This window comes from Triturus cristatus, chromosome 5_2 (assembly GCF_964204655.1).
Source record: "Triturus cristatus chromosome 5_2, aTriCri1.1, whole genome shotgun sequence".
NCBI lineage: Eukaryota > Metazoa > Chordata > Amphibia > Caudata > Salamandridae > Triturus > Triturus cristatus.
Window position 1 is genome coordinate 352,101,922 of NC_140588.1, and position 15,979 is coordinate 352,117,900.

A 15,979-nucleotide genomic window follows, 5' to 3' on the forward strand; every position below is an offset into this window, starting at 1 on the left:
TCCTCTTTTGGAAGTGTTCAGCAATTTTGCTTTCAAGAGGCCTGGAAACGTATCTGATTTTAATTATCATTCTTTGTACGTTAATAAACCGACCTGCCATACAGAGGTTTCAGTCTCTCTTCCATCACAGATGAAGCTGATCAAAGCAAACACAAGGAGATGAGGGATGGAGCGCTGAAACTTTTCAGACACTCGCCCCCCATCACAAATCTGGGTTAAATCCCCGAAACCAGTCCCATGATGCTTGTTTCCTATCTAGGGAAGACCTGGCTTGGCAGTTCAGGCTGGACTGTTCCCATGAGGAATAGGGTCAAGGCTGGTTTGCATATGGCTGTGTCTGAACTGGGGTGGCAAAGTGAGCTAAAGAATGATGATGGATTAACCCTAGATCTGTGACTGGTGTGAGTGTCTGAAAAGTTTCAGCGCTCTGTCCATTATCTCCTTCTACTTGCGCTGATCATGGCCTTTCAGTTCTAACTCGGTTAGTTTAGTGAGTGTCTCCCGTGTAGGTTTATGTGTGTTTATTGGGTACTCAAAAGCCACCCACAACCCAGCTGCTCAAGTGGCATAAATAAGTATCAATACATTGAATATTATTCCTTATTTCGTGTTTTTTTTTTTTACCAAACTCCCCTCGCTTCTTTCTCTTTTCCTGCCCGTTTCGCTGCTTTCCCCAACCAGCGCCCCACCCTTCTTCCAGGACCTAATTAACAGAGGCTGCAGTGCGGCCACGTCAAAGGCAAACCCGTCTGTGCCAGTCCATGCCTGGATCATGCCCAGTGCCAGAAACCCTGGCCCTCCCGCTATACGCAGATACACTGCCTCTGAGGCCCAAAATTTGGACCCTAGACTCCATCACAACAACTGCAACACTTCCCCACAATCAATGGTAGGACGTTTTACCTACCGGCACACTCATCTCCTGCAACACCAGAGCACCCTCATGCATACCACCTATCACCACGCCAACGATGGGTGCCTTGGACCTACTCCACTGCCTCCTTATCAACGCACAATCACTCTGCAAGCACAAAACTGAGATTTGGGACACCATCACCTCCTTCACTCCTGACGTCATCTTCCTCACCAAGACTTGGCTTAACAACGCTTCCGCTCCGACTGCGCCGCAGCTGTTCCTAATGGCTACAAGATAGCACACTAATACCACACCAATAAACACCGAGGCGGACTCCCCAGCTTCCACAAAGAAACTATCTGCTGCACCACCACCACAGGCGACACCAACTCATCATGGAACACCTCAATTTCCAACTTCAAACTGACGGCAGAACCACCATCAGAGGCATCCTCGCCTACAGACTTCCAGGATCACACCCCAGTTTCTGCAACACAATCCCCAACTTCATCGCCCTACTCTCCATTGACTCCAAAGACTACAATTTTCTCAGAGACCTCAATTTCCACGTCGATGACTTTAACAAGACCAACTCCGCCAATCTCCTCGAAAGCATAAACGACATCGGCCTCACCCAACTAGTCACCAACCTCACACACAACGCTGGTCACCCTCTTGACCCCATCATCATGACCAGCGACACAGTCAAGAACAGTTATGTCACCAAGCTCACCTGGACAGACCACACCATCTTCCCCCATCACAGGGTTCCCGGCACTGCCACCAAGCGACCCAGCACCTCATTCCACAGCTGGAACAAAGTGTCATAGAGAGCCGTGGGCCGATGCCCTCAACTCTTCTCACCCTTACAATGCAACCAACCTAGAAAAGGCTGTCAATAGCTTCTACACCTGGATCACCAGCTGCACCTACAGAGTCTCCCTCGTCAAGCCCTCCAAACCCAAGAGATCCACCAAACAGGCAAGTTGGTACACCGTGGAACTGAGAACCTCAAAACGCAACTGCAACCGACTAGAAAGGAAATGGCACACCAGCAAGGATCCCACAGACCGAGCCACTTTCAAGACAACACTCAACCAATACCACCAACTACTGAAAGACACAAAAAGGAGCGCCCTGGCTAACCGCATCGAAGACAGTTCTAACCACAGCAAAGAAATCTTCAACAACGTCAGAGTTCACCAACCCCCCAGCTACCAAAAACATATTCACTCCTTCCCAGGAACTTTGTGACAACCTGGCAGACTTCTTCCCCGACAAAATCTCCACCATGTACAAAAACTTTGAACCACATCTTCTGACCTCTACAGCCCCCTTTGCCCCCATAGATTTAAATCCTAACCACCTACTCACCGCCTGGGACCAGCTTAAAACACAGAACACCACAGCCATCATGAACTCCTTCCACTCAGGAGCACCCACGGACGCCTAGCCCCACCACATTTTCAACCTCAGAAGCAAGAAGATTACCAGGAAGCTTACCTCCATTTTCAACTCATCCATCACCACTGCCTCTATCCCAGAAGAATGGAAACTTGCAGAAGTCAAACCCCTTCTCAAGAGACCGTCCGCCAACCCCAGCAAACTCTAGAACTACTGCCCCATCGCTCTGCTCCCATTTCCCACCACAGTCCTCGAAAAAGCCATGAACCACCAATTCACGGAACACCCGGAGAACAACAATCTGCTGGACTCCTCCCATTCTGGATTCCGCACTAACTACAGTACCTAAACCGCTCTGATCGCTGCCACAGACAACATCAGAACCCTCCTTGACCGGGTAGGAATGGCAGCCCTGATCCTCCTCGACCCTTGACCTTAGGGTAGGTCGCTCCCCTGCCCCCGCAGCACCACCAGTGCTTGCCTGCCTCCTTTTGTGCGATTCTGTGTGATTCTGACTGCTGCTCCCTTTTTTCCTTGTTCCCCGAGTGCGTGCCCGGCTGTTGTTGTGAGTGCTGCCCCCTTTTTTTCCTTGTTCCCCGAGTGCGTGCCCGGCTGTTGTTGTGAGTGCTGCCCCCTTTTTTTCCTTGTTTCCCGAGTGCATGCCCCCCAGAGTGCCCGGTTGTTGTTGTGCCCCCCTTTTAGTGCCCGGTTCCCCTTTTGCTTAGTTTCTCTCGCTTCTCGTCTTTTTTCGCTTTTTTGCCCTCGCCACTTTTCCCGCCGTTTTTTCCCCCGCCTACCCTCCCGCCGCCCGCCTCCCAGCTGACCCCTCCTCCCCGGCTACCCCATATATGGCGGCCGCTGCGAGACAGAGGTAGCGACCCTTGACCTTAGGGTGGGTCGCTCCCCTGCCCCCGCAGCGCCACCAGTGCTTTCCTGCCTCCTTTTGTGCGATTCTGACTGCTGCTCCCTTTTTTCCTTGTTCCCCGAGTGCGTGCCTGGCTGTTGTTGTGAGTGCTGCCCCCTTTTTTTCCTTGTTCCCCGAGTGCATGCCCGGCTATTGTTGTGAGTGCTGCCCCCTTTTTTTTCCTTGTTTCCCGAGTGCGTGCCCCCCAGAGTGCCCGGTTGTTGTTGTGCCCCCCTTTTAGTGCCCGGTTCCCCTTTTGCTTCGTTTCTCTCGCTTCTCGTCTTTTTTCGCTTTTTTGCCCTCGCCGCTTTTCCCGCCGTTTTTTCCCCCGCCTACCCTCCCGCCGCCCGCCTCCCAGCTGACCGCTCCTCCCTGGCTACCCCATATATGGCGGCCGCTGCGAGACAGAGGTAGCGACCCTTGACCTTAGGGTAGGTCGCTCCCCTGCCCCCGCAGCGCCACCAGTGCTTGCCTGCCTCCTTTTGTGTGATTCTGACTGCTGCTCCCTTTTTTCCTTGTTCCCCGAGTGCGTGCCCGGCTGTTGTTGTGAGTGCTGCTCCCTTTTTTTCCTTGTTCTCTGAGTGCGTGCCCAGCTGTTGTGAGTGCTGCCCCCTTTTTTTCCTTGTTTCCAGAGTGCGTGCCCCCCAGAGTGCCCGGTTGTTGTTGTGCCCCCCTTTTAGTGCCTGGTTCCCCTTTTGCTTCGTTTCTCTCGCTTCTCGTCTTTTTTTGCTTTTTTGCCCTCGCCGCTTTTCCCGACATTTATTCCCCCGCCTACCCTCCCGCCGCCCGCCTCCCAGCTGACCCCTCCTCGCCGGCTACCCCATATATGGCGGCCGCTGCGAGACCGCGCAGCGGACGTGCGCAGCGGGCGCGCCACTGGCGTGCCGAAGGCGCGCCTAAGGCAAGCCCGTCTGCGCCCGTCCGCGCCTGGACCGCGCCCAGCGCCATGACCCCAGGCCCCCGCGACCCACACCTCCCACGCCTGACCTACGACACCGCCGCCCTGACCAAACTCAACCCCGGCAGAGCGCCGGGCTGCTGCCGCACCACCCCGAGACGCACCCACGGTCTTTTTACCTGCCGCAACTGCCGATTCACCTGCCTACGGACCCCCAACGCACCCCACAAGAACAACACCCCTGGACACAACCTCGAGTGCATCCTGATCAACACGCGATCCGTCCACAGACACGCGATCGAACTGTGGAACTTCATCGACTCAACAGCCCCGGACATCGCCTTCCCTACTGAGACCTGGATGAACCCCTCCTCGGCACCCGACATCGCCATAGCCATCCCTGACGGATACAAAATCATCAGGAAAGACCGCACCGGAGGCGGCATCGCCATCGTCCACAAGAGCGCCATCCGCATCACAACCAACACCGACCACACACTCTCCGAGGCTAAACACCTCCACTTCCAAATCCACAGCGACCCCAAAACCGCCCTCAGAGGAACCCTCATCTACAGACCCCCCGTACCACGCACCAATTTCAGCGAAGACATCGCAGACTTCGTCAGCCCACACGCCCTCCCCTCCACCGACTACATCCTCCTGGGAGACCTCAACTTCCACCTGGAGAACTACAACAACACCACCACCCTACTGGACAACCTCTCCAACCTCGGACTCAAGCAACTGGTCAACACCCCCACCCACTACGCCGGACACACGCTCGACCCCATCTTCTCCTCCAGCAAACACATCTCCTTCAACCACAGCACCAAACTCTCCTGGACGGACCACAGCTGCGTCCACTTCAGCTACAGGAAAACCACAACCCACCACCACGCTCAACAACCACCGAGAAGACAATGGAACTAAAATCACCGCCGACCAACTCACATCAGCTCTCTCCCAGAACCTGCCCACCAGCACCTCAGACCCCAACGAAGCAGCCAACAACCTCACGAGCTGGATCTCCGACTGCGCTAACATCCTGGCTCCCCTGAAGACCCGAGCGAACGGAGCCAACCACAAAAGAAGCTCCTGGTTTAACTCCACCCTCAAGGACTCCAAAAAACGATGCCGCACCTTCGAGAAAACCTGGCGCCTCGACCAGACCGACAAGAACATGTCAGCCCTCAAAAACGCCACCCGGAAACACCACCAACTCCTCCGCGCCGCAAGAAAATCTTCCTTCAAAGACAGACTTGACAACAACTCCCACAACAGCAAAGAACTTTTCGGCATCGTCAGAGAACTCTCCAACCCCGATGCCGAAAACAACGCCATCACCCCCTCACAAGACCTCTGCGACTCCCTCGCAGCCTTCTTCCACCACAAAATCACCGACATCTACAACAGCTTCACCACAACAAACGCGAACCCACCACCAGAACCCACCCCCCACAGCGGGAACCTGATCACCACCGAGGAAACCACCCGCACGATGAACTCCATCCACTCAGGATCACCCGCCGACCCATGCCCCCACCACATCTTCAACAAAGCCGACAACATCATCGCCCCCCATCTCCGAGACGTCATCAACACATCCTTCACCACCGCCACCTTCCCCGAGAGCTGGAAACACGCCGAACTCAACGCCCTCCTCAAGAAGCCGACAGCAGACCCCACAGACCTCAAGAACTTCCGACCCATCTCTCTCCTCCCGTTCCCAGCAAAGGTTATTGAGAAAACCATCAACACTCAACTGACTACCTTCCTCGAAACCAACGAATCACTCGACCCCTCACAGTTCGGTTTCAGGGCCAACCACAGCACCGAGACCGCCCTCATCGCAGCCACGGGCGACATCAGATCCCTGACCGACAAGGGAGAGACCGTGGCCCTCATACTCCTTGACCTCTCCGCAGCCTTCGACACGGTATGCCACCGCACCCTGATACAGCGCCTCAACAACGCCGGCATCCGAGGCAAGGCCTTGGACTGGATCATCTCGTTCCTCGCCGGAAGAACTCAGAGAGTCCGCCTCCCCCCCTTCAGATCAACAGCGACCAAGGTCATCTGCGGCGTCCCACAAGGATCCTCCCTCAGCCCTACCCTCTTCAACATCTACATGACGCCCCTGGCAAACATCGCACGCAAACACGGACTCAACCTCATCTCCTACGCAGACGACACCCAACTCATCCTCTTCCTCACCAACGACCCTTCCTCTGCTAGAACCAGACTACACGAAGGAATGAAGGAAGTAGCGGACTGGATGATGGACAGCCGGCTTAAACTCAACACCGACAAGACGGAAGTCCTCATCCTAGGCCCTACTCCCACCGCATGGGACGACTCCTGGTGGCCCCCCGCCCTAGGGAGCACTCCCCAACCCACCGACCACGCCCGCAACCTGGGCTTCATCCTGGACTCCTCCCTCTCCATGACCAGACAAGTCAACGCAGTCACATCGGCATGCTTCAACACCCTTCGCATGCTCCGCAAGATCTTCCACTGGATCCCCACCGACACAAGGAAGACCGTCACCCACGCCCTCGTCACCAGCCGCCTGGACTACGGCAACACCCTCTACGCCGGCACCACGATCAAACTACAAAAGAAACTCCAACGAATCCAGAACGCCGCCGCACGCCTCATCCTGGACGTCCCGAGCCACCACCACATCTCCGGACACCTGGAAAAGCTTCACTGGCTCCCAGTCAGCAAGAGGATCACATTCAGACTCCTCACCCACGCACACAAAGCCCTTCACAACCAAGGACCCAAACTCATCAACCACCGCGTCTCCTTCTACATACCCACCCGCACCCTGCGATCGACCGTACAAGCCCTGGCAGCCGTCCCCCGCATCCGCAAAGCCACCGCCGGAGGCAAATCTTTTTCCTACCTCGCAGCGGAGACCTGGAACTCTCTCCCCAGCCATCTCCGCTTAACACAGGACCACCTCTCCTTCAGAAGGCAGCTCAAGACCTGGCTGTACGAGCAATAACCCCCTCCCCCCCCAGCGCCTTGAGACCCTTACGGGTGAGTAGCGCGCTTTATAAATGCCTATGATTGATTGATTGATTGACCTCTCAGCAGCGTTCAACACCGTATCCCACCACACCCATATCAAGAAACTTCATCATATCGGAATCCAAGTAGACGCCCTCAAATGGATTGCTTTCTTCCTCACCGGAAGAACCCAGAGAATCCACCTACCACCATTCACCTTGAAACCCAAGAGAATCCTCTACGGCATCAAGGCTCATCCCTCTGCCCCACACTGTCCAACACCTACATGACCTCCTTGGCCAACATCATTGGAACACATGGACTAAACATGATATCCTACGCAGACGACACCCAGCTCATCCTCTCACTATCAGAAGACCCCTCCACCACAAGAGCCAACTTCCACTGGTGCATGAGGAGCATCGCCAATTGGATGAAAAACAACTGCCTAAAACAACATAGAAAAAACTGAAGTGCTGATGTTCAGGAACAACACCTCCCCGTGGAACGACTCCTGGTGGCCCTCCGAGCTAGGACCCTCACCCACTCATCCTCTCTTCTAGAATTCAGTATGGGACTCAAGCCTGGTTGTTCAACTGATCCCACCCGAAGCAGCAAGGCCCTTAGGGCCTGGATACCCTTGTGGTTGATCAGCCGCGCTTTACAAATCCTGATTGATTGAGAGTACCCTTTATCAAATAAACCATCCCACGAAGAAGTCCCCACACGTATCTCTGCTGCTCACAAGAGCCAAGTAGGGAAGAGGGATATCAAAGAGGCAAAAGATCATAATGTATCATTCTTAAACGCATCATGAACCCTTTCCTCAGAAGCTCTACCTCCAGGCCCATACCGAGCCCGGGGACCACACATATTGCGCCCGCAATATCCTCTGTAGCTCAGACATTGCTAAATTGAAAACACCCAAATCAGGACAGATATTTAAAAAGGCCCTTGTGGATTTGCCCCATAAACTTTTTTTTCCATCTTTTCCAACCCTCCGCTTGAAAGGGAAGCACAAGAAAGCCCTGATTTCCCTCTGCCACCATGCCACTCTTAATCTCCAGCAAGGCTGACTGGCTATTGTTGTCAGATTCAAGTCAGTAAACAATAGCAAATGGTTGTCCTCCTACATCACAGACCTTTTCTGGATTATCTCGTGGAGCATCCGTTCTCTCCATTCCAACGTTGCTACTGGTTGTCAATCTATAGACCTTTTCAAAAATTCATCCAGGAGTTAAGGTGGTTGATCTCTCTATGTTAAGGGCTACTCTCTCTAGAATCCCCTTCCTTCTCAATTGAGAATGGGAAATTTCTACCTTAAATTCAAGATCCTTGAAAATTCGCCTCTTCACCATGTCATATACAATGATGCCCTTTTCACAATAGCCCTCTGGATGAATTCTATGTCCTGTCCACTCAGACACCTAAGACTGGCTTCGCCTCTTCACCCAGACTCTCAAGACCCTTGCTATTTCAAGGCTTTTTCTTGCTGTGTACATATTTGACCGTGGTTACTTCCAGGCACTTCTTATTGATGCTGGATGATTGACTGATTCACCATCCCTGGCTCTAGCAATATACTATAATACAACTTCCTACTCATATGTAACAGTAAGAAAAAGTGCCCTGAGGTCACATCATAGAGGTAAGTTACAAAAACCTCAAACAGAATAAAGTAATAATAAAATAAATAAAATAAAAATAACAGGCGCAGCTTTTTCAGCACATTGTCTATTGCAGCGCATATATTCCAACAAGCATTGGCAAAGCCAATAGGTCTCACCTTTGGGACCTTATAAGTGTTTAGTTATGCAGCGCAATATCCTTGGTGCAACCACATCAACTGTTGCATAGCTAAACACTTATAAGGTCCATAAGGCGAGATCTATTGGCTATGCCAATGCTTGTTTTAATTGAGTCTGCTTTAAGCGCATGGACGTTCCAGAATGTGCAAATCAGAGCATCCCTCTGATTTCCATTCGGCACAAATTATTATTTTATGGTTATTACTGAACCAGATTCTCAGCAAGTTGGACCTGCTATTAAACATCAGGCAAACAGCGCCGAGATCGCCGAGTTGTGATTTGCCAATAGCACATGTGGAATTAGCACGTGGGCAAACACCACCGGATTTGAAATGTTGCACCGGAAACGGAATTAACACCAAGACTACCTGACTGAATCAGGTCAATGCTTCTTGCTCCCATTAGAAAGACAACAGGAGGCCATGGGCGCTGCATTTCAGCAATGCCCCCTGACAGATGTGTAACACCCCTAAAATACTGCTTCAGTGCGCCTGGCATCTGTGGTAGTCTTTAGATCAAAGGTCCCGGATATCTTTCCACATAAGGCGCAGGCTCGAAGCTGGGCAATACATATACACACAGAGAAATGTGGACTGAGACTTGTGTCTTTACTGGTGCTTCAAAGGGCTTTGTACCAAACAGAAAATAAACAAAAAAAAGGGGGCACATATAGAAAACTAGGATAAATCACAGCTTACCTACTTGAGTCGTGTGCTCTTGGGCTAAATGGCTAAAAGACATTAACAAAAGCCAATAGCTTTCCCATAGGTGAGACCTATTGGCTTTGCCAATGCTCTTTAATTATAAGAATAGAATATTGTTCTAACTTGCCGTCACACCCTATCCTCCTTCCTGAACACATTCAGCTGGTATTTTTTCTAGACATCACAAATACACGTCATCAACATAAAAAGACTGGTGAAAGGCTGAGTCAGCCTGCTGGAATTCGAACCCGTGAAGTGCAGGTTGCACACTTATCTCGTGAGGAGCACACGCATGTGAATGCTGCATCTCGCTAGAGATGAAAAGAATCACAGAAGAGCAGATGAATACAGCACTTTTTTCAGATCCAGGCTTTCTGGAGTGGTGGATGTAGGTCATCGGTGCCCATTCAAGCCCACATAATCCCGTGGAAGGAGCTGGTCTGATTAAAGACATTATTCCACTTGGGCCTGAGCGAGGGTACGCACAGCAGAGACTGGGTGGGGCAAAGGGGGTTGTAAAGAATGCCTGAGAGTGTGTCAAAGCCAGGCTCGTGCCTCTGAAACTAACGCTTGCTGGGCGCGAGCACAGTCACACAACACCTTCCGGTTAATCAGATCTGTCTGTACCTGGCACCATCCTGGATGTTAAGTATTCGATGCAATAAATTGTATTTTTTATGCAAGTATGAGTCAAAAATGCACTGTGAATATGTGCCAGGTTCTGGATAATCGTGCCTCTGCAAGGTAGTAGCTTTGGGACGAAGTCAGTCACATGCAACATTCGAAGGAGTGTGTAGGTTTCGATACAGCTTGCTGCCCCCTGAAAGAAGGAACGATTGAGGCGCAGCCAGTCCTGTGTCCGGCTGGAAATCTGGACATTACGCGACAGTTCCCTTCTGAATGGCTTTCAGAGCTGGGGCCCATATATGTCCAAGTCACGGCGCTCTGAAGACATTGAGTCAGCCTGTGAATGGCTGATGGTTGGTACGGTTAGGGCAAGTCGCCCATGGTAATCTGAAAAATGTGTGATAGGCAACTGCCTCTGAAGGACTGGTGGGTCTGAGGGAGAATCCATCATCCACCATTGGAGCGCTGGAGATTCTGTGCCAGGCTGCCGGCTGGTAGGGCTGGGGTAGTGTCCGTAACGTGGCAGGCTAACCAGGCTGTGGTGGTAACTCCTGGGCCCCCTCCGGTAAGCCAGGAATAGAGCGCTGTCTGGCACCACCGTGAATGCAGGGGCCTACGTCTGTGCAGGGAGCCCTACGTATGCAGGTCTGTATATACAAGCGGAGGAAAGGTGGGGGAGGGCAGATTCCGGAGTACACGGCTAATAGAGCAGCAGATGGGCCACAATGTCAGCCGCCCTTCCCCCGGCTACACCGAGGGCAGAGAGGCGGCCATCCTGCTTTTAAAATCGGGGGTTAGTGACGACCTCAAGGGAGTGTCGGTGGTCATCTGCAATGCGATTGACCCCTCTGCTTCGAAGGGCAACCCCGTGGAGGAGGGGTACACGCGTCCATACCACAATGACCTATTCAAGAGACTTATTTGGTTCCTATAGCGTCACATGCCACCCTACTGCATCTTCAGAGCGCTTTGATGCAGCACAGTACATAGACAGAGGAGGCATCCTGCATGTACCGGAGGGAAGATGGACACACAAAGGGTCATTAATCGGGAGAAAGCAGAATTGAAAATACCAATAGCCCATGCCAATATATACAACAGGAGTAGCATTCCAAGTGTCTCGTGAGGGATGTTCCAGGGACATGTATAAGACAAGCATTGATCTCTTCTCTTTATGGGGCCATGTGTTTCGAATTAGCGTGGAGGCGCGCACTGCCCCCGACCTGTCAAAGGAAAAAAATCTTGGCGAAACCAAGATTTTTTTCCTTTGAGAGGTCGGGGGCAGTGCGCTCCTCCACGCTAATTAGAAACACATGGCCCCATAAAGATAAGAAAGTACTTTGCGACAGCCACAAAGCATACGAGCCAGTCCGGATGGGCCGGACGAAAAGGCGTCACCTAAAAACCCTCATTTCCAATGGCAGGCCACCGTTTAGCATAAACTGTGACGCCAGCCAATGAAAATGAGGGGCGGGGCTTCAAGTACCCTTCTCAAATCTACTTTCCTACAAAATCTCTCACACAGAGAGCAGTGCTTTGCGCTGCAACGCCAGGCGAGACCTAAAAATGAGACCTGAATGGGATAAGGTATGATGGATAGTACAGTATTTTTGTATTTTATCTGCACTGTAGATATGTAGAAGGTTTTACTGTCTTCACCCATATTTCCTGTCAGGTTTCATCTGATATTTGTCACTCCAAGTCCACTTCCCATTTTTGTATATGTTGAAGCCTAGGAATTGCTCTAGCAGCACCTAGAGCTCTAGAGCTATAAAAATTTGAGAAATCCCTCAGTTATTTCCTGGACAGTTTTAAGTTTCAAGTTATGACCAGCATCCTAGCACTCTGTTTCACGGTTTTTGAGGTGATGCCTAATATCACTATTGCTCGTAATGATGCCAAATTTCTCAGATTCCCGATTTTTGTTTAAATATTTCTAAATCTAAGACTTCACTTTTCTCGTACAAATGGCTTGGCAACAGCAGATCCTTCCCCTCCCAGGTTTAAAATTAAGTAATATCTTCAGGTCCCCACCCAGCCAAACCGAATTCATGCATAAATTGATAGTGAAACAAATGGAATGGAATGGAATGTAAAGGAGTGGAATGTAAAGAGCAAGCACGGAATGGATGCAAGCTTTTAAACACATTATGGTGCAGAAAACTCAATTGATAAGAACTAGAGGTTCCAAAGACCACTCCTAAATAACTGGGTACTCTAGAGGCAGAAATTAACTCTGCCTCAGTTACCCAAACCATTAATAGACCCTCATTCAGTCAAAAATACCAATAACACTTTTGAGGTTAACACCTATGTCATGTTTTTGGCTATTATACTGGAGAATATGTATAAATTAAACATTTGATCCATTTACATTCAATATCAGCACATAAACAGTCGACAATACCTACAAGGTTGTACACTTAAGTCATGCCTCAAGGGTTAAAAGACCAGTAGAACCTTTATTTACACTTTCAGTGCTGAAAAAACATTTCATCATATAGAATGGCACTTTAGTGAAGTAACATTGGGATATTGTGTGCAGTGACTAATAGGAAGACCTCATTATCTCAGGGCATTGTCTGATAAGGAGAAGCTTTGGGTTAAAGTAATGCACAAATTCCACTTCCAAAGAGTTTTCTCCAATATTAAATATCTTGGGGTGAATATCGACAATAGATATATTGAACAATAATAAAGCTAAAAGGGAGGTACTTACAGAAAATCGTTGTTTGGTTGTCTAGAATATCTTTCAAGTAAGAGCTGGAATCCTCATTGTCACTTCAGGCTTCACTAGCATACTGAACAAAATGTTATGTTTCATATGGAAAAATAAGAGGATAAGGGTAGTAAGAAATGGCATGCATAGACCGAGTAGACATACTGAAAAAAGGAACTTAAAGTGTACAAAATTAGAGTGTACAACGTCTTGTGATCTGGTAAGGATCTGAAGGGGCATGAATGGAAAACAGCTTTTAAAACTTAGTATGTACATTTTAAACCATTGGTCTTTTTTTGGATGTGTGCACTTTTGACAACTCATGCATTTGGTAGCAATTGATTTTAGGTATTCATTTTAGTTGTTTCATGAAGCAGTGACTTGGAGTGGGTTGCAGCCTTGTAATAATGGCTTACAGGGTATTCCATTTCAGTAGTGGTCTACCTATATGACAGTTTGATTTACTCGATTAAACTTTCTCAATGTATGCAACTTGAGAAACTCAGAGTAATGCATGGAATTCTTCTAAAAACTCTACCTACTGACTGGTTATCTAGGCAGCGTGCCTTTCCACCCTTATTTTGCTCATTCCGTTACAGGCAGAGAGGGGAACTGTATGCAAATAGGTCTTGGCATAATGAGCAAAAAAAAACGTGGAATAAAAGGCTGTTAAAATGAATTCTGGCATTTCGCACCATAACTTTGTGTACTTCTTACGAAGAAAATGTAACTCCAGTGTTATCTCACTTAATAAGGAATTATATGAATGCTAAGATGCCAGAATGGCATTTTTGCCATAAATGTGTATGATTTTTAGGTTTCATCCTTTAATCTCAGTACGTGAAAGTGGCAAAATTAAAAGTTCAAGGTTTTGTAGATTGGCCCGTAGCAGTGTCAAAGAAAAGGTTGCAATATACCTTTTTAAAAAAAATATTTTTTAAAGAAGACTCTTGCTATATTATGTGTCCTTTGTTCAACTTATGATTTGAATATCAAGGAAGGGGGTGTCCTACAAATGATCTGTAGCAGTCCAAGAAACCTTTGATAACTGAAACGGCATTCCTTGCATCATTGTCCGTAAACAGCAAGTGATTGCTTGCCTGCCTGTCCCACTGTCATCAGGGGTGTTAACTTGCTTTGCCTCTCATTAATACAGAGTCTTCATTGAACTTGAACCCCTCCCATTAGCAGAAATAGGGGAGAACCCTACTTTCTGATTCTCATTGACTCTCATTGACATTTTATATGGTACTCCCATTAATAGTAATTCTTCATGGAACGTACTCCCTCACTTTAGCAGAAAAGGGAGAACCCTACTTTATGATTCTCATTGAATTTTGCTATGGTCGATTATGGCAATCTGCTAGACACCAAGAAGAATTGCCTGGGCATTGGAGGACACATGCTAAACTAGTTCTTCTGATAACAAAGTAACCACAACCAAGTGGTGAAAATTAAGTGCTCTCTGTCTCATCCTGTCCTTTTGCCCCATTGGGTCTCCGAGCTCCATCTTAGCCATCACAGGATGGAAATTTTTTATGCAGGCTTTGGTGAACTACTGCAAAATCTATGTGCATCCCACTGCCAATATGGTATTGACAGATAGCTATGTCTAGAGATATCTTCAAAGCCTGATATTTTAAAGCAATCTAAGGATTTGAAAAACATTTAAATGTGGATGGCACCTCACTATCTCATACACAATTCCTGCTAATCTCAGCAGCGACTAATAGGCTTATGACCAAATCCTGGTTGACTTTTTCCCTTGTCACTTGGAATTGCTTTTACCAAATCCATGAGTTTTGTGTTGGATAACAAATTACAAATTCAAAATTGGATAACAAATTGAAGTAGTCTTACCTGGAACTGGTTTTGAATGTGTCTGTCCAAGAGCTGTCTCTCTTTAGAATGGTCTGAGGGAGCTTCTTTCTCAGAAGTATACCTAAAGTCAAAGTAGCTACCCGAAGTGTCTGACATGCAGAGCAGCCTGTTATGTTTCTGGCAAGCGGCAGTTTTCCTACCTTAGCCCAGCCCTCCTCTCTGTACATTGGCACCCTGCCTGCCTGGTCCACAGAATCCTTCTCAGTCTCCACAGTGCCTGGCTGAGAAGCTGACCATCTCCAGGGATCAATGTTCTCAACATAGCTCTCAACTGCTGTACTTAGGGACTCCAGATTTTGAGAAAGAGTGAACGGCGCAGCATACACCTACTGAGGATGTAGCCCTCCAAATATAGACCTTCCAACCGACAGCTCTTCCTGACCACCTGACGACTTTCAAAAAGTCCCTGAAAGAACAGCTGTTCAAGTTGTCAGCTTTCGACCTCTTACTTGTTCTCTCTTTTGAACTGTTCTATAGTCTCTTCCTCTACTCCATGTTTTAATTTTCCTTCCGTCTGTCACATTTTTCTGTGCATTCCATCCTATAACTCCTATTGATTTATTAATATGGGTGTGTGAGAAAGGATGTAATCCTTAATATGTCTAGCTTTTCCTCATCCTACCCTTCTCACTATAAGCAATACTGTTGCAAGTCTAACCTCAACATAAGTGTTTGTTATCACTCTTGAATTAATTATTGGAAAGGACTCTCCACCCACTGATAAGGTATTACTTAGTATTTGGATGCCCTACATGTTTCCCTTTGTTATACTCCTCTCTGATGCCACGAGGGACCTGTTTGTTCTGAATAAGACTTCATGAAATGTGAAATAAAGAAATATGCCACTGAATGTGGACGTCCTGCCAACTGTGGACTATGAGGCATCTGAGATCACAGGTGAAACAATACTTTCACAAATGCAGCCAGCTACTTGAGTGTTGCATCCATTTCTTTATTATCCTGAAAAAGTTAATAATTTTGGCAGTTGATTATATAATTTGCAAATAAACTTTAGCTAATTCATACACAACATTACTTAGATTGTTTGTTGCAACATCTTACTCTTAAGTCAAACGGTATGAGTATTTCTTTTTCAAAGGAGCTCGGTGAACGAATGGAAGGCATGATAGTAATCTAATTTACTTCCTTAGATTTAACTACAA

The 15,979-nt window shown here is 48.6% G+C and overlaps 1 protein-coding gene across 3 annotated transcripts in view; it reads left to right on the plus strand.

The window, feature by feature from the left end:
• RIPK1 (receptor interacting serine/threonine kinase 1) overlaps positions 1-15,979 on the plus strand; it is a 215,206-nt gene that overhangs the window by 130,071 nt on the left and 69,156 nt on the right. The window lies entirely within an intron of this gene.